Genomic DNA, 22419 nt, shown 5'->3' on the forward strand with positions numbered 1-22419 from the left:
GCGTGTGCTGTGCATGGAGAAGAGATGCGTGACTGAACGGGGCTGTGCTTGGGCCTCAATTGTTCAGGGATTGGGAATTGGTGTTGCATTACGCAGCAGAGTCCGATGTCACTGCGCAAGAGCGCTCGCCTGCCTCTCTCGCACTTTTATAAATGGCTTTACTTCTGACTCCCCTTCCGGGACTGTGTTGTGAGCCGCCTCCGCGATGATTGCATTGCATCGCAGTGCGCATGTGCAATGGAGCCAACCCCTCTCGCAATCCCTCTTGCACTCGCTCCACACGGATGCACCACTCTCGCCTGCCTCTACCCCTCCCACCTTAGAAATGCAATAAAGGTAAACATGCGGTGGGGGGGGGAGAGAGGCTAGCCCCCCTCTCCCTCCTTGCTCCATTGCTCCGCTGAAATATAGGGGAGATTGTGGAAGAGGAATAAGCATTTCCAACATATACAGTTTAAAAAAAAGTAAATAAAAAAGTGGTCTAAAGTTGGTTATTGTCACATACAGGAAAAAACAAAGCAAAACAAAATTATGATAGAACAACATCCCATATTAGAAGAAAATGCTGTCCAAATGTTCCAGTATGCCAAACAAGATGTTTTATAACCAAATGGAGTCAAAACACTGCAGGTTTTTTTTTTAAATAAAGTGCCCTTCCTGTCTTGATATTTATGCACAGTGAGACCTTTGTCACAGATAAACCTGGATAATGGCATCACTCTTATGTTGTGTAAGTATACATGAGCTGCAAGGCTTGTATTTTGCCATAGTATCATCTACAGTTCCATAAGTACTACTAGGATTTTGACCAGCTGCTGGGCACCAATATATTGAGGAGTACGGAAAGACTGATCACGTGGGGCAGTCTAATGAGCATTTCTGAAATGGCAGATACCACAGAACAAAGTCTTCTTCCTTCTCTACCCCCACCCCACCCTGTTATTTTTGGGGGGGAAAACAAAAGGCAGCAGTGTGTGTGTGAATGATCAGGCATGCACTGTATTACACAGAATTGACTAAACAGTGAAGTAGTTACTAAATTTTACTGAGTTTACTACGTTACTAAGGTTCTTGAAAAATGACTATCAGACTTTGAGAACCTGGTATCACTGGATCATGTTCAACAATTGTGTTGAATTAACATTAACTAAAAAGGTTTTTAAATTGGATTTTGAATAAATGTGCAATTAATTGTTACAGTTTTGAATTTTACTGTTATTATGCCCACCAAGCCACGCCCACAGAACCGGTAGTAAAAAAATATTTAATTCCACCACTGTGTGGGAGGCACTGAGGATCAGTTTGTAGCACCAAGGGGGCGGTGGACTGAAAAAGTTTGAGAACCACTGCTTTAGAGTAATTCCTGCCTGTTTTACACTAACATCTTGGCCTTCCTGCATACCAGTATATATAGAGCTCAGCTGAAGAGACTGTCTTCAACATGGCTATGGCAACTTTTCACTAAGGTTATAATTCAGACAATTTTATTATCCTTTATTTCCTTAGCTATGCTGCCTAGCTTTAAGGCGACAGCCTTGATTCCCACACTCAGCCAAGCTATTTATCCTAACGTGTACACAGAGAAACCTCCATCAGTTTTCTAAATTTTTCTAAATGTAACTTTAGCAGTAAAATAGCATAGCTTTCAATGATACTTCCTATTTCCAGCATATTACTTCCTTTTTGAGGTCTTCAAAACTCTCCTATTCGTGCCTTTTGCCTTCTCCCATAGTACATTTTGAGTTTTTAACTTTTTATTTAGAAGATTCAGGGGTCTCGTAACGCTTATAATCCTTTTCTTGAAGACCAAGGAAATATTGACCATAATTCTTTCTCCCTTTTCAATTTATTGGACACCTAAAGACTTTGCAGCAGGAAGGCACTATAAATAACAACAGACCATAATTCCATAAATTTAGGCCAAGGACCGCCAAACTTGGCAACTTTAAGACACGTGGACTTCAACTCCCAGAATTCTCCAAGTAAAGGAACCTGGTTTTTAAGCATGGCGAGCTAAGGAATTCTGGGGGTTGAAGAGCACAAGTCAAAAAAGGACCAAGATTCACTGCTCCTGTTTAGACTCTGGCCTTCCAATTATCAAAGATCTATTATGCATCTGGCCTTTTCCAAGGAATCTTAGGCCTCTTCACCAACTTCCCCCTTTTGAGATTTTAAAGCAAGGAACTATTCACCATAATTCTTTCTCCATTTCCAGGGTGTTGAACATCAAAAGACTTTACAGTAGGAAGGCATTAGAAACAACTACAAACTATAATTCCACCCATCTAAGCCAGGACTCTCCAAACTTGGCAACTTTAAGACTTGTAGACTTCAACTCCCAGAATCCCCTAGCCAGCATGGTAAGAGGAATTCTGGGAATTGAAGTCCAGAAGTTGCCTGGTTTGGAGACCCATAAACTAGGCCCCAACCGATAATTTTGGGCTTTAATTATGGTCATAAGTCAAGGGCTGCCTGTATATTCTAAAGCTGGTTCCCTAAATTGTCCAATTTACTGACAAAAAACAGCCTATATCTGTATAAACGTAGCCTTTTAACTACTGTGTAAATTTGGGTATTAATTTTTTTAAAAAACAATATCATATCTCAGACTAGAAATCAGTGAAACACAACCAATGTTAGGTGGTGCAGACACAGCGGCATCCCTCCACTTATTACTTATGACAAAACTCTCGAGCCTTGTATTGGTTCAATAGTTCATTCTCTTCCGTCACTTTGTCCCAGCGAAGTGCTCACCAAAGATCCCATTTCTCTTTGTTCTGGTGTGACTTTCTCCACATGGGTGTAGTTGTAGATCCACTGTTGATTCCTTCCAACATTAGGGAAATATGGATGGTTGTCAACACCAGTTCTGCACCTCACCACTTAGGTTGCAATGTTTCCTCCTGAAATATTTCACCATCTTCCCTATACAATGTCTAAGCCAGCTTTCTGCACCCTAAGGTTATCTGAATGTCTTATCCCAAAGGTGCTTTTTTCAGGTGAACGGGTGCGGGACGTGTGAGGCACATCCCCCTGCCCCACCCTAGCTTGATTTTTACGCCTTACATCATCTTTTCATGCTGTGGGTCTTCTTATGGTAATTGAAGACACTCCCGGTTCTGAATTTCTTTCTACACTCTACACACTGATATGGCTTCTCCCCTGTGTGGATTCTTTTATGCAGCATAAGATTTCTCCCGTCTTTGAAACTCTTTCCACAGTCGATGCATTTAAACGGCTTCTCTCCTGTGTGGATCCTATTGTGGGAGGTAAGCTGGGCACTCTCACTAAAACATTTTCCACACTCCAGGCATTTATAGGATTTCTTCCCTGAGTGAAGCCTTCTATGGCTCCTGAGTGAATTATTGTGTCTAAAGCTTTATCCGCACTCGTGACATGTATATGGTTTCTTTCCAGTGTGGATCCTCTTGTGGCTATAAATGTAACCACTTCTTCTGAAACTCATGCTGCATTCTGTGCACTTAAAGGGTTTCTCCCCTGTGTGAATCCTTTTATGGATCGTCAGTTTTCCAGAATCACTGAAGCATTTTCCACACTGCTGGCACTGATATGGTTTCTCCCCAGTGTGGGTTCTGCTGTGTAGGATACAGCTTTTTTTTGCATTGAAGCTCTTTCCACAAATGCGGCATTCATATGGTTTCTCCCTGGTGTGGAGCCTTTTGTGGGAAGTGAGGGACCTCAAACTGGTGAAGCATTTGTCACATTCGGTGCACTTATAAGGCTTTTCACCCGTGTGGGTCCTTTTATGGATATTACGGTGACTTGTTTGACTGAAGCGCTTCCGACACGGTGCATTGATACAGTTTCTCTCCACTGTGGATATTTCTATGGGAAATTAAGTGGCTGGATTTACGGAAGCTCTTTCCACACTCCAGGCATTGAAAGGGCTTCTGCCCTGTGTGGATTCTGTGATGGACAGTAAGATGACCAGATAAACGGAAGCTCTTTCCACACTCCATGCATTGAAATGGTTTTTCCCCTGTGTGGATCCTCTCATGTGACTTAAGATGAACTTTTTGACTGAAGCCTTTTCTACAGTGCAAGCATTTATAAGATTTCTCCCCTTTATGCATCCTATTATGTAAGGTTAGAGTGTCACGTCTGTTGAAGCTTTTTCCACATTCCAAACATTCATAGGGTTTCTCCCCTGTGTGAATCCTCTTATGGTGAGTAAGGGCACTGGAGGTCCTGAAGCATTTCCCACATTCTGTCCATTTATACAGCTTCTCTCCAGCATGGATCCTCTTATGTAAATTGAAGTTGCCTTTTTGTGCAAAGCTCTTTCCGCACACTGTGCAATGATATGGCTTTTCCCCTGTATGGATCCTATTATGGTAAGTGAGGTCACTTGCATTGAAGGGTCTCCTGTCCAAGCATTTCCCAGGAAGGAAGGAAGGGGGGAGCTTTTTACCTGGCTCTCTTCCTCGCCCAAACTCCGCTTCCCAAGAAATGCACACAGGAAAGGATCCGCGATCGCCGCCAGCCACGCTTCCTTCCTTCTCGGCCAGGCACGTGGATCTCTCTTCCCGGAATGACCTCAGGCAGGAATTGGGAGATCCCAAGCTGCAAGTTCTTATAGCTCATCCATTATTGTTGTTGTTGTTGTTTATTAATCTCCCCAAGGAGAAAGTTGGTGACTGCAGGAGCCATTTGAGCAGCAGCCAAGAAGCTGCATTGAAGGTCTCCTGTCCAAGCATTTCCACAGATGTGAAGAAGGAAGGAGGGAGGGAGGGAGCTTCTTACCTGGCACCCACGGGGAAGCGCGGCTCTGTTCCTAGTTCCAAGAGATGCGCGCAGGAAAAGATCCGCTTTCCTCGCAGCCCCGCGGGCTAAGCTTCCTTCCTTCCCGGCCACTCACGTGGATCCCCGGAACCATCCCAGCCAAAAGTTTCCAGAGCCTAAGCTGGAAACTCACAGCTCCTCCTCTCTCCGTCCAGCTCCTTCCATTCCCTAAAGGGCCGAGAGCGTCGTCCTGTCGGGGATCCCCTTGCTTGCTCCTCCCCGCTCCCCGGGCTGGGATGGTGAGCTGGGCAGCGAGTCCATTGCTTCTTTGCCTGAGGCAGCCAGAGAAACGGGAGGGGGGGGAGGAGAGGGAGGGGACAAAGCCCGGGGAGAGGGGAGGGGATCGCCCTTTAAAAGAATAACAGCGTTGAGAGGACCTTGGAGGTCTTCTAGTCCAACCCCGAGTCAGCCAGAGAAACGGAAGAAAGGGAGGGGATGAACCCCAGTTATTAGAGAAGGGAAGGTGGCTGCCTTATTCACTGATCCTAACAGGGCAATCTCAACTTCCAGCGTATCTCCTAAAATGACTAAGAATTGTTGGAAGAAATGTCCTTCTGGGTTCAGTTCCAAGTGGGGAAGAAACACTGGAAACATGGAGCCTGCTTGGAAAGATGGTGTAATGGTGGACAGGGTCAAATGGCTTGAGATGCCAGGAAAAAGGTGATCACCTCCTTCAAGACGTTGGGTGAAGAAGAAAGAGAGTGAGAGATGCTGAAAGACCCTCGTTTTATGCCCTCTTTGAGCTTAAAATTTGTGCTTGTATTCTGATTGGTTGTCAGGCTCCCATGGGGCCATGCACGGGCAGCTCTGTAGGCTGTGTTTTGAGTCCAGGTTTGGTTGAGCATTATCACTTCCCAGGTGTCCTGTGGTGAGATGGGTAAAGGGCTAATACTATCATGCCTTAATCTCACCATTCTGGAGCGGAAGAGGGGGGAACTTTGTTATGTAGAATAGACTAGCTTGGGCATTTTAATGGCCCATTGACACAAGTGGGGGCTATTAAGAGTGAGTCTGTTTCCTGCCTAAAAACATGTTTACCCATTTCTTATCCAGGGAAATGTAATATTCTGCCTTTTCAACATTTCCCACAATATTTCATTTTTTCTAGGAGAGGGGTGGCTGCTAACTTCCTACACATTCATGCTTGTGCCGCAAGAACAAACAATAGCTGCTTTACAAGCATTCGTTTAGTGGCACTTTGAAGCTGCAATGGCCCTGAAAAAAAGTGACTTATGTCCTCCGCTGGCGCTGAAGACCAGTGCAGCATCTCCATGGTCACGGGATCCAAATTCAGCCGCTTGACAACTGACTCATATATATGATGGTTGCAGGATCTTGGGGTCATGTGATTTCCTTTTGTGCCCTTCTGACAAGCAAAGTCAACCAGGAAGCCAGATTTGTTTAACAATAGTTATTAACGATAATTAACAACTACGATGATTCACGTAATAAATATGGCAAGAAATATTGTAAAATGGGACAAAATTGACCAAGTTTTTCACTTAGCAACAGAAATTTTGGGCTGAACAGTGGTTGTAAGTTGAGGACAACCTGTGTTTTAATTGTTGATAGGGCGTGTCTGAGACCAATAGGACTTTATGTATTAGACAACCATCGTCCAGTCCAAAATGTCTTTCCCCAAAAGAGGAGAATAAAGATACATAATAAGATACAGAATAAAGGGGGAAAACAACAAAAACTGCTTTCTTTTGATATTATCCCCACTAAATGCAGTTCAAAAGACCCCTTAATACTCCATAAGAGAATTCCATTCCATTCTGAAGAGGAAGAAAATCTCTCAGCTAGGAAATATTTCATATTTAACCATTGAAAAGGCCTGAGCTCAGAAAGATGTAATCCCTCCATTTAAAAGTCTATAAAGTTCACAGTACAGGTAGTCCTTGCCTTACAATGGTTCATATAGCGACCGTTTGAAGTTTGAACAGCACTAAAAAAAAGTAACTTGCAACACTTTTTCACACTTAACGACCGATACAGCATCCCCATGGTCACCTGATCAAAATTCAGGGACTTGGGAACTGAATCGCATTTATGACTGTTATAGGGTCCATGGGTTACATGATCAGCTCTTGCGACCCAGCAAAATCAATGGGAAAAACCAGATTCACTCAACGACAGTGTTACTAATTCAACAACTGCAGGAATTCGCTTAACAACGGAGGCAAGAAAAGTCACAAAATGGAGCAAAATTCACTTTTTCAAACATCTCACTTAACAACAAAAGTTTGGGGTTCACTTGTGGTCGTAAGTGGAGGAGTACCTGTACAAAATATTTGCTTCATAGTTAAACAGTTCCAAGCCTATCAGGGCATGCTTGAAGTCTGCAGAGAGAAGGTTCCTGGCGTTTTCCCCATTTCCTCCTCAAGAATTTCTCTTGCCATCTGGTTGAAAGAAGGAAGGAGATCCTTCTGGACTCAAAGGCACTTTTGGTTTTTCCTTACCTTTCCTACTCCAGCCCCCTTACCTGATGTGCCCATGCCTCCAATTGAAAACGTTGAGGTGGAGATTGTAACCAAAAAGTTTATTATGCAGAAAAAGTAACACAAGGAAATCTCCCTCAAAGTCTTTATACCCCACCAACTTCCACTGGGGGGTTTTACACAGCATTTGCCAGTTTACAAGTCACAGTCAGAAAGATTTTTTTCATCTCCCTTTACAGCAATTCCTGCCTGTTTTACACTAACATCTTAGCCTTTCTGCATACCAGCATATGTAATACAGACCTCATCCAAGCTATTTTTAAATCTATTCCAATATGTGCACAGGGTAACCTAAACATGCTTGTAAAAGTCGCTTTGGCAGTGTTATAGCATAGCTTTCCATGACACTTCCTATTTACAGCATACTTTTTTTTTTGAGGTGTTCCAATCAATCCTATTTCTTGTCCCGTACTACATTTTGAATTTTTAACTTTTTATTTTGAAGATTCAGGTGTCCGATAATGCTTGTAATCCTTTTTTTTTGAAGAGCAAGCAAATATTGACCATAATTTTCTCCCTTTTCAACTTATTGGACACCTAAAGACTTTACAGCAGGACAGCACTAGAAACAACCACAGACGGTAATTCCATAAGTCCAGACTAGGGCTCTCCAAAATTGGCAACTTTAAGTCTTGTAAACTTCCACTCCCAGAATTCCCCAGCCAGTCTCTGTGTGCCATAGGAATTCTGGAAGTTGGAGTCCACAAGTCTTAGAATTGTCAAGTTTGGAGATCCCTAGTGCAGGTCCTGACTGATTTTGATGTTAAGAAATTCCTTTCCTATGTTTTCCAAGGTGGGTTTCAATGAATTGGCAGTTAGACGGAAACAACACAGTCTTAACATTCATGATTCTGCCTTAATAAGAAATAAATAATTGCTGCTTTACAATTAGCCCCCAACTTACAATCATTTGTTCAGAGACCGTTTAAAGTTACAATGGCACTGAAAAAAATAATTTATGATTTTTTTTTCACACAACTGTTGCAGCATCTCCATGTCATGTGATCAAAATTTGGACACTTGGCAACTGGCCTGTGTTTTTGATAGTTGGAGTGTACCACGGTCATGTAATCACAATTTGAGACCTTCTGACAAGCAAGTCAATGGGGAAACCAGATTAACTTAAAAACTATATTACTAATTGAACTGTGGCAAAAGTTGTAAAATGGCACAAAACTCACTTTACAACCCTTTTGCTTAGCCACGGAAATTTCGGGCTTAATTGTGGTCATAAGTCAAGGGCCACCTCTATTTTCTACAGCTGGTTCCCTAAATTGTCGAATTTACTTATCAAAAAGAGTCTGTATCTGAGTTGTGTAAGCTAAGCCTTTAGCTACTGTCCAAGTTAGGGCATTAATAAAAAATACACACAATCAATATCGTATCTTACAGCAGAAATCAGTTAAACACAACCAATGTTATGTGGTGCAAACACAGCACCATCTCTCCAATTATTACGTTTGATTACATATATATGGTTTCTCCCCAGTGTGGATCCTCTTGTGGATGCAAAGGTAACCACTTCTTCTGAAACTCATCCCACACTCCATACACTTATATGGCTTCTTGTGTGAATCCTTTTATGGATCTTCAATTCTTGAGACTCACTGAACGGTTTTCCACATTCCTGACACTGATATGAATTCTCCCCCGTGTGGGTTCTGCTATGTATGATATAGTTATTTTTAGCATTGAATCTCTTTCCACATGTGCCGCATTCATACGGTTTCTCGCCAGTATGGAGCCTTTTGTGGCGATTGAGGGACCATGAGTTGCTAAAGCATTTGTCACATTCACTGCACTTATAAGGCTTTTCACCTGTGTGGGTTCTTTTATGGACCGTAAGACTCTGTAGATTACGGTAGCACTTCCTACATTCGGTGCATTGATGTGATTTCTCTCCACTGTGAATATTTTTATGGGAAGTTAATGTGCTGGATCTACAGAAGCTCTTTCCACACTCAAGGCATTTGTACGGTTTTTCCCCTGTGTGGGTCCTTTTATGGATATTAAGGTGACTTGTTTGACTGAAGCGCTTCCCACACTCGGTGCATTGATGCGGTTTCTTTCCACTGTGGAGATTTTTATGGGAAGTTAAGATGCTGGATCTACAGAAGCTCTTTCCACACTCCAGGCATTTGTACGGTTTCTCCCCTGTGTGGGTCTGTTTGTGGGCATGCAAGCTATCAGAACGGGAAAAACACTTTCCACACTGCAGGCATTGAAAGGGCTTCTCCCCCGTGTGGAGTCTGTGATGGGCATTAAGGTTTGCTGAGAAATGGAAGCTCTTTCCACACTCCATGCATTGAAATGGTTTTTCTCCTGTGTGGATCCTCTCGTGAGACTTAAGATGACCTTTTTGAATGAAGCTCTTTCCACATTCCAAGCATTCATAGGGTTTCTCCCCTGTGTGAATCCTCTTATGGCAAGTAAGGACACTGGGGGCACTGAAGCATTTTCCACACTCTGTGCATTTATACGGCTTCTCTTCGGTGTGGATCCTCTTATGTAAAGTGAAATGACTTTTTTCGATGAAACTCTTCCCACACACCAAGCAATGATTCAGCTCTTCCCCTGTATGGATCCTATTATGGTAAGTGAGGTCACTTGCAGAGTGGAAGCTCTTCCCAATTTCTAGGCATTTACCTGATTTCTTCCCAGTGGGTCTTTTCTTCTGGGAATTGGATTCATTGCTCTGAGTAAACTTCATTTTACCCCCCCTGCATTTATACAACCTCTCCTCTCTGTGGATGCTTTGATGGGAAGTAAGTGAGGCGATGTTTCTGAAGCTCTTTCCGCAGGTTATGCAGTGATGCTGCTTCCTGTTTTCGTGGACCCTCTTATGTAAATTAAGATGATTTTTCTGCCTGAAGGTCCTTCCACAATTCAGACATTTGTGTGGATCCTCTGCTTTGTGAATCTTTTTATGCAATGCAAGAGAAAGGCTTGTACTGAAGCTTTCTGCACACTCTGTACATTTGTACCATTTCTCTCCTTGTATTTTTTCAAGTATAGGAGGAGGTAGAGTCCTTCCAAAGTTTTTTCTGCTTTCATTTTGTTTCCCTCCAGCAGGGCTTTTGCAACAGTCACATAATCCAGATTCATCCCGGAGTATTTTTCCACACCCTGAACACATTTCTTTTTCTTGGCAATCATCTGCCTCCAATAAGAGATTGGTATCTGGACAAGGTAAACTAGACCAATTTTCCAGCTCACTCGTTAACTGGTTTTCCTCAGAACTTTGCTTTCGATATATCTTTTCTGCAACTTCCTTTTTCTCTTTTGGCAAAGATGCTGCTGCCTCTTGGCCAGAATCCTTTATCTCCCATCCGTCACCTGCTTGTAATAAAAAAAAGAAATGTTAACACAAACCAAGGTGCAAAAGGGATCAAGCACCGTTGCTGTATTGGAACAGTATCAAATTTCCTCCAAAATCCCATTAGTTCAAACATGGCATCAACCTGGAGGCCATTTTGGATCGTGTTTAGGGTTGCCACAGCGGGGCTGGGTAGAGCTGTGGGAATGGGAGGGGGGAGTAGAGATAGCTGAGTATGTGTAGCCAAAACAGAATTCTTTCCCCTGGTAACCAAGGACGTTCTCATCAGCACCTGATGAGGCATGGGAGGAAAACAACTGGTCTTGGACTGTGACCTGATTGGACCATGTGATGGATGAGTGGACTGTGAAGGGAAGAACTTTGATTTGGGTGGGGAAACTTCAGGACCTTCACAGTCGGATTTTCACCAGATGTGCCAAAATGACTTGCCTAATAAATCCATACTTTGAAAAATCATCAAGCTCAGAGTTTTTATTGTTTTTCGTCTGATACTTGGAACCCTGACACATGGTGGTAGGCTTGGTATTATGTTGATATAAGAGTTGTCCTTTGGCTCTTCCTTGTCCTTAATGGTACAAAAAGAAAACGTGAAAATTTTGGATAAGATCATTTAAAATTTATTTGGCAGGAACCATCAGATCATCTGCTTAAGATTTAGTTCCAAGGAATCAGGAGAGGAGGGACACTTAAAAGTAGCCTTTGTTTCTTTCTTTCTTCGTTCATTCAATCATTCCTTAAATTTATTGATTTTTCAGTTGCCATAAGGAAACCCGGATGACTTACATTATTTATATAAAAATGTTTCCCTTCTCATCCAAGAAGCTTCTTCAGTTCTGACTTAGCAGTGGAGGGTGGAACGATTGATATTCCTTGGCAGTCATATGGTCGTAAACACTCTTTCCCACCAGATGACTGCAAGGAGTAAAAATCCTTATGATCAAACCGTAGACCCAAAGGGCTCTTAAGTGTCATCATTGTAGACCAAAAAACAATCAAATGAAAGCAACTTCTAAAAAGCTCTCTAGAAAGTGGGACAGGCAGGATCAGAAACTTGCTAGAATGGGAAACTTCATGGAGAGAGTGTGTGGAGGTTTTAGGCCATTTTATCAGACTAAGTAGCTGTAGAACTACACCCGAGAGCATATGCACCGAAGACAAATTCCTTGTGTGTCCAATTACACTTGGCCCATAAAGAATTTTATTCTATTCTATCTATCTGGGAATGTAAAGGACACTCTTTTATCTACTGCATACATCAAACAAATTAGCCTTTTATCTGAGCTGCTCACCTCCACCACTCTTTCAAACCAGGGGGGGAAATCTGTCAGGGTGTCAGGATTCCAAATAGCAACCTCTGTAAAATAATAGCTCAAGGCAAGGGATTCCTCAAAACACCAATTTATTACATGAGCCGTGTTGGCACATCGGGGAAAACCTGAATCTGAAAGCTTCCAGGTTTTCCCCACCCAGTTGAAAGTTCAAGACCTTGCCCAAACACCCACACATCCATCACATGGTCCACTCAGTCATTGCCACAAATGAAGATTCCTCCCATCCATATCCATCCATGTGCAGGGATGAGGCGACCTTGTCTTTCTGAGAAGGAATGTTATTTTGGCTCCACATCTCCCAAGCGCCATACCAACCACCTCCCAGTTTCCCATAGTTACTATCTTTGAATATGTGGCAGGCTTGAGGCCCTACATCCCAATGGCTTCCAAGCCTGACACACAGAATTACTCAGTAGGTATCCAAATGAAGTCAGAGATGCTGACACAAACGTTATATAAATTAATGTAGTGTGTGTGTGTAGATATATCGATGGATACAAATATACAAACACACACACACACACACACAGAGTAAATATATATTTACAGTAAAATTCATCCAGTTGAACTGGAAAGTGTTGGGCAGCTTCATCAGCACACATAGCTTTAACCTGTTGTTCGTAAGTTATAGTAATTAAATCATTTTTTGGAATCGTGCAAACCAGCCACGTCTGGCTCTAAAGATCCCATTGTACTCCTCCCCGCTCCTCCTTTTAACGTTTCGAAATGCTGCGTGCCATCGCCTGAATCAGATGAAGACTAATGGGACTTCTTTTTTGGATCTGATTGTCAATCCAAAGCACAAGGAGCTGTTCTGTTTTTGAAATGAGGCCTGTGCTATTTCTCGTGATTATGGCATCTAGTCTTGGAGGACTAGTAACTCTGAAGCTGATCGAACACTACTAAGAGCCTTTATTAGGACTTACTTAGTGGCGATACGGGCGGCAAAATGCACTCATTTTTCCGCTCTTATTGCGTCCGCGGAATCTCACCCAGCCGCCCTGTTCAGGGTGACTGGCTCCCTCCTGAAAGGTGAGGGGGTGGGGGAACCCCTGCAGGGAAGAGCTGAGGAATTTGTTCAGTTTCTGTTGGACAAAATCACTCAGTTTCGGACAGACCTAGACCGCTTGGGCAATACCAGCTGAGGTGTCGAGGGCAAATCTAAGTCGGTTTTCCTGGGATGAGTTCGATTTTATCACCCCTGAGGAAGTGGACAAGGCCATGGGAGCGATGAGCGCCTCCACCTGTTTACTGGACCCGTGCCCCTCCTGGCTGGTTTCGACCAGCAGGGAGCTGACATGCGGCTGGCTCCAGGCAATCATCAACGCTTTTTTGCAGGAGGGGTCTTTCCCGCAACCATTAAAGGAAGCGGTGGTGAGGCCCCTCCTCAAGAAGCCTTCCCTAGATCCAGCCGTCCTGAAAAACTACCGTCCGGTCTCCAACCTCCCTTTTTTGGGGAAGGTTGTTGAGAAGGTGGTGGTGCTTCAACTCCGACGGACCTTGAATGAAGCAGATTATCTGGATTCCTTTCAGTCTGGTTTCAGGCCTGGGTACAGCACAGAAACCGCTTTGGTCACACTGACCGATGATCTCTGGCGGGCGAGGGATAGAGGACATTCCTCTATCCTGGTGCTTCTTGACCTCTCAGCGGCTTTCAATACCATCGACCATGGTATCCTTCTGCGACGTCTGGAGGAGGTGGAAGTGGGAGGCACCGTTTTATGGTGGTTCTCCTCCTACCTCTCCGGTAGGTCGCAGTCAGTGTTGGTCGGGGGACAGAGGTCGACCCCTAGGCCCCTCAATTTTGGGGTGCCCCAGGGCTCGGTCCTATCCCCCCTCCTATTTAACATCTACATGAAACTGCTGGGTGAAATCATACGACAGCACGGGATAAAGTACCATCAATACGCAGATGATACGCAACTGTATCTAGCTGCCCCGTGCAAGCTCAGTGTAGCGGCGGACGTGATGTGCCAATGCCTAGGATCTGGATGGGGGTAAACAAACTCGTGCTCAATCCCAACAAGACCGAGTGGCTGTGGATGCTGCCCCCGAAGGACAGTTCAGACAGTCCATCCTTGATCAGAGAGGGCCCGCAATTTGGGGGTCCTCCTGGATTCACAGCTGACACTGGAACACCACCTGTCGGCTGTGACCAGGGGGGCCTTTGCCCAGGTTCACCTGGTGCATCAATTGCGGCCCTACTACACGCAACTACCTAAATGGATATCTCCGACGGAAGCCCTGATATACCCGAATTTGATAAACTTGGATAAAATTGTTACCTACCAACAGTTGCTAGACGACCAAAACAAACTAAACCCCAGGGAAAATTTGGCTGATAAGGGAATAAACATCGATTGGTGGCCATATCTTCAAATTCAAAACAAACACAAATTCGATCTAGCACAACCCGGCTTCCAGAACAAGAACCAGGAATTAGATAAAATTTTAATTGGACCAGATGAGAAATTAATTTCAAAAATATACAACTGCTTACTGATTCGAAAAACGGAAGCAGAAAGAGTAAAAGAAGTCATGGTAACATGGGCCCAAAACATCGGCCACACAATAGACCTAGACGACTGGGAAAGAGTCTGGGAATGGAACCTAAAATTGACAAAGTCGACGGCCTATAAAGAAAATATATATAAAATGTTCTACCGCTGGCATCTTCCACCGACAAGACTGGCGAAAATGTCTTCAAAAGTTTCGGCCATATGCTGGAAATGTAAAACAGTGCTGGGCACATACTACCATATGTGGTGGACGTGTCCGGTAGCCAAAGCATATTGGAAGCAAATACTAGGATGGCTGAATGGAATCTTGTCAATTAAACTATGTCTTAAGCCGGAAACTTTCTTATTAGGGATAATAGATCAAAAAATTTGCAAATCTGACCAATACCTCCTAGTCCATATTCTGACAGCGTCAAGGATTGTTTACGCACAGTGCTGGAAGAGTGAAAATGCCCCCACCAACACTATGGTGATGAATAAAATTTTAGAACTAGCAGAAATGAACAGATTGACGATGCGAATCAATGACAAAGAAGATACAGACTTTTATACAGTCTGGGAGAAGCTGTACAAATGGCTTGATGAGTCAGTGAAGACTTAGACATAAAAAGAGATGGCTGACTAACCTAATACGATTAAACCAATAGCAATAGCAATAGCAGTAGACTTATATACCGCTTCATAGGCCTTTCAGGCCTCTCTAAGCGGTTTTACAGAGAGTCAGCATATTGCCCCCAACAATCTGGGTCCTCATTTTACCCACCTCGGAAGGATGGAAGGCTGAGTCAACCCTGAGCCGGTGAGATTTGAACCGCTGACCTGCTGATCTAGCAGTAGCCTGCAGTGCTGCATTTAACCACTGCGCCACCAATAACTCAAATGAACAATATACAACAACTGAGAGATAAGCGAAAGGAGAAATGTATTAGGGGTGAGAACCCACCGTCGAGCAATTTTGTTACGCTACAATGTTGGGAAAACTTAAAAAAGCTGATAGGAAACCCGCTATAATTACCTGCATGAAATTAGCGATTAAACTTCATTTTAGATGAGGCGAGAGGACTTATAATCCTTGCCTCTTCAAGCAAGGAAAGGAAAAGAGAACCAGGTTGTCCTCAGCAGAGGAAAATATGCAAATGTAACAAAGGTTGGAAGGGAGGGAAGGAGGACAGTAGGGAAGTCAGGATGGAGAGGAGAAAGGAGAGGAATAGGAAAGGCAGAAGAAGGGGGAAGGATAAAGAGGAGGAAGAGAAAGAAGAGAAGGGAAAGAAGGGAAGAAAGAAGGAGAGAAGAAAGAGAAGAAACTGGGGGAGGAAGGAGGGAGGGAAGAAGAGAGGGTAGTAAAGAGGGAAAGAGGGAGGGAAAGAAAGAGAGAAGGAGTGTTGAAAGGAAGGAAGGAAGGAGGGAGGAAAGGAGGGAGGTTAAGAGAAAAGAAAGGAGGAGGGAAAGAGGAAGGGAAGGAGGGAAGGTATGTGTGAAGGAGCGGGGGATCGAGGGAGGGAAAGGAGGGGGAAGGAAAGGAGGAAAGGAGAAAAGAAAGGAGGGAAGGCAGGGGAAAAGGAAGTAAGGGGGGAGGGAAGAAAAGGGTATGGAAAAGAAGAAATGGGGGAAGAGAAGAGGGAGGGAAGGAATAAGATACCTAACCTTTGATGTTTATAATGATTTGATAGTATGGGAATATCTCGAAATGTAGTTGTATTGTTTTTTTACAAGTTATGGATGTTGTATTTTCTTTTTACCAATAAAATCTTTTTTAAAAAATTTAAAAAAAAAAATTGCGGCCCTACTTGGATCGGGGCGCACTTCAAACAGTCACTCATGCCCTTGTCACCTCAAGGATGGATTATTGCAATGCGCTCTACATGGGGCTACCCTGAAAAGCATTCGGAGACTACAGCTAGTCCAGAATGCAGCCGCGCGAGCAATATTGGGTGTACAGAGATACACCCATATTACACCTATCCTCTGCGAGCTGCACTGGCTGCCAATTGGTCTCCGATCTCCAATTCAAGGTGTTGGTCATTACTTTTAAAGCCCTACATGGCTCAGGACCAGCGTATCTGTGAGACCGCCTACTGCCACATACCTCCCAACGGCCGATAAGATCCCACAGGGTGGGCCTCCTTAGGACGCCGTCAGCCAGACAGTGTCGGCTGGCGGGGCCTCGTCGGAGAGCCTTCTCTGTGGCTGCTCCGACCCTGTGGAATCAGCTACCCCCAGAGGTCCGGACCTCACCCATCCTCATGGCCTTCAGAAAAGCTGTTAAGACCTGGCTGTTCTGGCAGGCCTGGGGCTGTTGACCTTACTATGTAGGGTCCAGCCCCAATCAGAACATATGCGTGTTGGAGAATTTTTAATTTTAATTTTAATTTTTTTGTTTTGTTTTCTTTCTTGTTCTGTGTAAGCCGCCCGGAGTCCTCCGGGATTGGGCAGCCTATAAATCTAATAAATTAAATGAAATTAAATTTGTTCCTGGAGCTGATTTAATCATTTTTATCTTTTCTTTATCCTTAAGGATTGTGCATACAGCGGAACAGTCCAGTCCTTCTTCTTCTGCTATGACCTTTACCTTCTTCCCCTCCTCATGGGCTTTAATGTTCATTTTCAAGTCCAAATCGACACATTCTCTTTGTTTCTTACCTCCATGTTGAGCTGGAGTAGAACTTGGTCGCTTTCCTTGGGAAGACAGTTCTAGCCTAAGAAAGAGTTGATGGAAAAGTACAGTATCTTGTCCTGTAGAGATAGAGAGAGAGAGACTGGCCCAGAACTGTTTAGTAACAGCAATGTTATAGTGGTGGGAGGAAGTACTGTAGTGCAAGAATGAGTTTTCCTTTGCTGTCAACCATTTCTTTCCCTTGACAAAAGCATAGCAATGGCCGCTGCTAGCACAGTATTTGAAAGTCTTTTATTTACAGTACCGTATTAAACTGTGGTGCATATATTCCATATTTGAGAGTGAATTGTGTAGGCCACACTCTCCATACTGTCCATTTGTGAAGAAAAGCCAGGCTTCATAGAAAAAGATGAAAACCTCAGATAAATAGCTTGCAAATTAGGAAAATCAGCACTTTAGAGAAGAATACAGCAGCAAAAAACAATAGTGCTGGAGGACTTCACATGCATTAATCTAAATTTTAAAAAATTGCATTACAGTATCTTAAGAGAATCCCTTACCTAAGGAGGCCATGTTCCTCTTGTTTTCCAGCATGACATCTTGGTATAGGGCTTTTTGCTCAGAATCCAGCAGGACCCACTCCTCCACGGAGAAAAACACAGCTACATCTTCAAATGAAACTAAATTCTGACACAGGGAGAGGGAAAAACCACAATGTATTTCATGAGCATCCCTAACTATGAACTCTTCCAAGGATTACATGGGAATCCTCTTCTTAATGAACAAACTGCAGAGTTTCCAAGTTGGGCAAAGGAGCCTGTTAGGATATTGAATTTAGTGGCCGGAACAGTAAAATCTACAATAGGCCCCAACACAATTGTGATCACTTAGTTAGAGAGTTTTGACTCATGCATAATGCAATCTAAGCTATGATTGGTTGCTGTAAGTATGAAGGGGGCGTTTCCCTTTTTCCCTCCTTTTTCCCTTATGTGTGTTTTGTAGGATGTGTTAGATTTACCTCATGATGTTCCTGACTATCTTCTGTTCTTCCTTCTCTGGATGATAGCAGTAGACTTATATACCGCTTCATAGGCCTTCAGGCCTCTCTAAGCGGTTTACAGAGAGTCAGCATATTGCCCCCAACAATCTGGGTCAATCTGGGTCAATGATGACAAAGACTGCTCTAAATTGGTGGGTTAAATATATTTATACTTGTATAAAAGTTTACAAGTCCATGTCAGTGTCTCCACTTTATCTGGACAGCTGCTGTGCTCTCTACCAAAGCCAAGCTTGGACTTTATTTTTTACTTTGGGCTTTCAATCTGCATCACTTTAAAAAAATACCTGACAAAGGTCAAACCTGGAATATGGTCACCACATTACAAAACAAGATGTGGAGACTTGGGAAAAAGTACGAAGAGCAACTAAGGATTAAAGGCTTTGAGACTAAATCATAGGAAAAACGGTTATAGGAACTGGATACAGCTAGTCCAGAGAAAAGAAGGATTTGGGGAGACATGATAGCCGTGTGTCAGTGTTTCTGGGGCTGCCACAAACAATAGCTCCAGAAGGCAGGAAACAATGGACGGAAACTAATCGTGGAGAAAGACAACCTGGAATTAAGGGGAAACTTCCTGACTGAGAACAATTAACTAATGGAACAATTTGCCTTCAGAAACGGGGATGGACTAGAAGATCTCCAAGATCCAAGGGCCGTGGTGACGAACCTATAGTACATGTGCCACAGGTGGCACACAGAGCCTCTCTGTCGGCATGGTAGCTGTCCCCCCAGCCCAGCTCCACCATGCATGTGTGTGTGCCTCTTAACAGCCAGCTGGTCTTCAGGTATCTGCCATGCATACGCAGAGGGCATGCGTGGGAGGAGGGACACATGCACAGGGGATGCGCATGCATGAGTGGGGGTAGGGTACATGCGCAGGGGATGCATGCGCGCTTTGGGCACAGTGCCAAAAAGTTTAGCTATCACTGGTATAGGATCTCCTGCTTGAAACAGAGGGTCTAAGATCCCTTCCAATTGTGTTATTCTGTTATTGGGAGATTGGCACATCTGGAGAGGGGAGGGGAGAATTCTCCTACCTGCATTGGAAGCTCAACTGCTGTTAATCCTCTACTACAAAGACCTGAGGTTCCGGGAGATGAAGACAAGGCCATGGGAATGTCTAGGAGTGAAAAAAACCAGCAAAGGAATAATTTGCTATCAAGCATCCTAAGGATATTCTTGAGCATACAGTGCAGAAGGCTGATTTTAGCCTATTTCTAGGCTAACTAGGGAACCCCTTTATGTGAGTTCCTTGCAGCCACAGCAACAAATACACAGAAGCTCAACCTGGGTGAGGGGAAAAGGGAATGGTGTGGAAGGACCAGGGATTGGATTCAGAGGCAGCTCTCTCGGCCATGAATTTATGCATCAAAGGACCAACTCTGTTATTCTATGTTTCTTTGATGCTCACCTTCCCTTATCAGATAATCAAGAAAGAAAGACTACAAAAACTTTTTTCACAGCTGAGGCTTTGCCTTTTGGACTAGCCAACGGCAGAAGTGGAAAACTACGGGCCTTTTATGACTGGTGGACTTCAACTCCAGAATACCTGAGCTAGCTGGCTGAGGAATTCTGGGAGTTGAAGTCCACTGGTCATAAAAGGGCCTTAAAAGGAAAGGAGATACTTTTTTAAATGCACACAAGACTTTAAAAACGCACTTAAATTGAACAATGAAAACGAATTCAGGGATGAAAGAAAACGAGGGCAAAGAGATTAAAGGGCATCAGAAGGAGTCTTTACCCGATGCTCTTTCCGGAGGAGGCTCGTCCAGAGCAAACCTCCGAAACAACAGCACCTGGGAGGGATCGCCCCCTTTTCTTCTCGCCGGTTTTCCAGCCATTGAACTCCAAGCCTCCCGGATCTGAAACAGCCCCAGAGAAAAGGAAGTGACGGGAAACGATCAGGAAGGGCCAGCAATATAAATCACCATCATCATCTCCCCAAGGAGAAAATGGGGACTGCAAGAGGGATCGTAGCAGCACTCCAAAGAGCTGCATTGAAGGGTCTCCTGTCCGAGCATTTCCCAGGAAGGGAGGGAGGAAGGAGGGAGGATGGAAGGAAAAAAGGAGGCGCTTTTTACCTGGCTATCAATGGGAAACATGGAGCTCTCTTCCTCGCCCGGACTCCGCTTCCCAAGAGATGCGCGCAGGAAAAGATCCGCGATCGCCGCCGGCCACGGTTCCTTCCTTCCCGGCCACGCACGTGGATGCCCCTCCCCGGAACGACCCCAGCCAGGCCTTTGCAGATCCTAAGCTGGAAGCGCTTCTAGCTTCTCCCGTCCAGTCCAGCTCCTCCCGTTTCTAAGGCGCCGCCCACTCGGGTTTCCACTTTCCTGCTCCTTACCTTCTGCCACGGGCGAATCGGTCCAGCGTGTGATGGCGAGCTGGCAGCGAATCCAGAGCTGCTTCGCCCCAGGCAGTCAGAGAAACAGGGGAGAGAGGGAGGGAACGACGCCCAGCAATGGGGGAAGGGAAGGGGCTATGGAGCACTAAAATTAGGAGCGAATCGCCCAAGCCACAATGGCCCTGAAAAAAGTGACTTACAGTATGTCCGTTTTTCCTAAAGATTAGTGCAACATCTTCATGGTCACGTGACAACGAACAGGATAAAATCCAGCCAACTGACTCATATTTATGACGGTTGCCATGTCCCGTGGTTATGTGACACTTCGGAGAAATAAAGTCAATGGGGAAGCCAGATTAGTTTAACAAACCTGTTACTAACATTAACAACTGCAGTGATTCACGTAACAACTATGGCAAGTAATATTGTAAAATGGGACAAAAATTGAGTTATCAAATTTCTCACTTGACAATAAAATTTTTGGCTTGAATGGTGGTTGTAAGTCGAGGACAACCTGTGTTTGAAGTGTTGATGGACAGTGTCTGAGAGCAATAGGACTTTAAGATGTATTAGACAAACATTGTTCAGTCCAAACTATTTTCCCCCAAAAGAGAAGAATAAGGATACAAGAGGGGGGGGGGGAGAACAAAAACTGCTTTCTTTTGACATTATCCCCACTAAATACAGTCAAAAGACCCCCTTAATGCTTAAGAGGGATGGGTTAATGGGATAAGAGAGTCCCATTAACTATTCCATTTTGAAGCTGAAGAAAATCTCTAAGGTAGGGAATATTTAACTATTGAAAAGGCTTGAGCTAGAAAGATGTAATCCCTCAGTTAAAAGTATATGAAGTTCACAGGAAAAACTGCTAGTACACAGTATAGGTAGTCTTTGTCTTGCAACAGTTCATTTCGTGATCATTTGAAGTTTCAACAAGACTGAAAAAAAGTAACATGTGACCCCTTTTCACACTTATGACTGTTGCAGCATCTCCATGGTCACATGATCAAAATTCAGACACTTGGTAACTGAATCACATTTATGACTGTTGTAATATCCAGGAGTCGCACGATCACCTCTTGTGACCTTCTGACAAGCAAAGTCCATGTGAAAAATCAAATTTGCTTACTAATTCTGGACCATGGAGCATCAGGGAACTGCCAGAGGATTGGAAAAGAGCTGATGTATTTACCATCTTCAAAAAAAAGAAAGAAAGAAAGAAAGAAAGAAAGAAAGAAAGAAAGAAAGAAAGAAAGAAAGAAAGAAAGAAAGAAAGAAAGAAACCACAGACTTATCAGTCTGGAAACTTCAGACTTATCAGTCTGATCCGCAATACCAGGGAAGATTCCAGAAAAGATCAAGCAACGAAGTAGTGAACACCTAGAATCAAAAAAAGCAATAACCAAAAGCCAACATGGGTTTGTCAAAAACAGATCACGCCAGACTAATCTTACTGCATTATTTGACAAAGTGACAAAATTAGTGGACCAGAGGAATGCTGTCGATATAATTTTACTTGGACTTAGCAATAGCAATAGCAGTTAGACTTATATACTGCTTCATAGGGCTTTCAGCCCTCTCTAAGCGGTTTATAGAGTCACCATATCGCCTCCACAGTCTGGGTCCTCATTTCACCCACCTTGGAAGGATGGAAGGCTGAGTCAACCTTGAGCCGGTGAGATTAGAACCGCTGAACTGCAGATAACAGTCAGCTAAAGTGGCCTGCAGTTCCACCTCGGCTCTTACTTCAGTAAGGCATTTGATAAAGTACACCAGTGATAGTTAACCTTTTCCTGGCCGAGTGCCCAAAGTGTGTGCGAGTGTGCCCAAACTGCCAAAATGCAATGTGCCCTCTGCTCATGGTCCCCCCATGCACGTACAACCACTGCACATGCGCCCAGCCGAAGCGC

General features: G+C 43.9%; 2 pseudogenes; both read right to left on the minus strand.

The window, feature by feature from the left end:
* Positions 1-1555: 1555 nt before the first annotated feature.
* Positions 1556-7301, minus strand: LOC116502552 (annotated as a pseudogene).
* On the minus strand, positions 7076-21462 carry LOC116502799 (annotated as a pseudogene).
* Positions 21463-22419: the final 957 nt, after the last annotated feature.

The sequence above is a fragment of the Thamnophis elegans genome, chromosome 2 (assembly GCF_009769535.1).
Source record: "Thamnophis elegans isolate rThaEle1 chromosome 2, rThaEle1.pri, whole genome shotgun sequence".
NCBI lineage: Eukaryota > Metazoa > Chordata > Lepidosauria > Squamata > Colubridae > Thamnophis > Thamnophis elegans.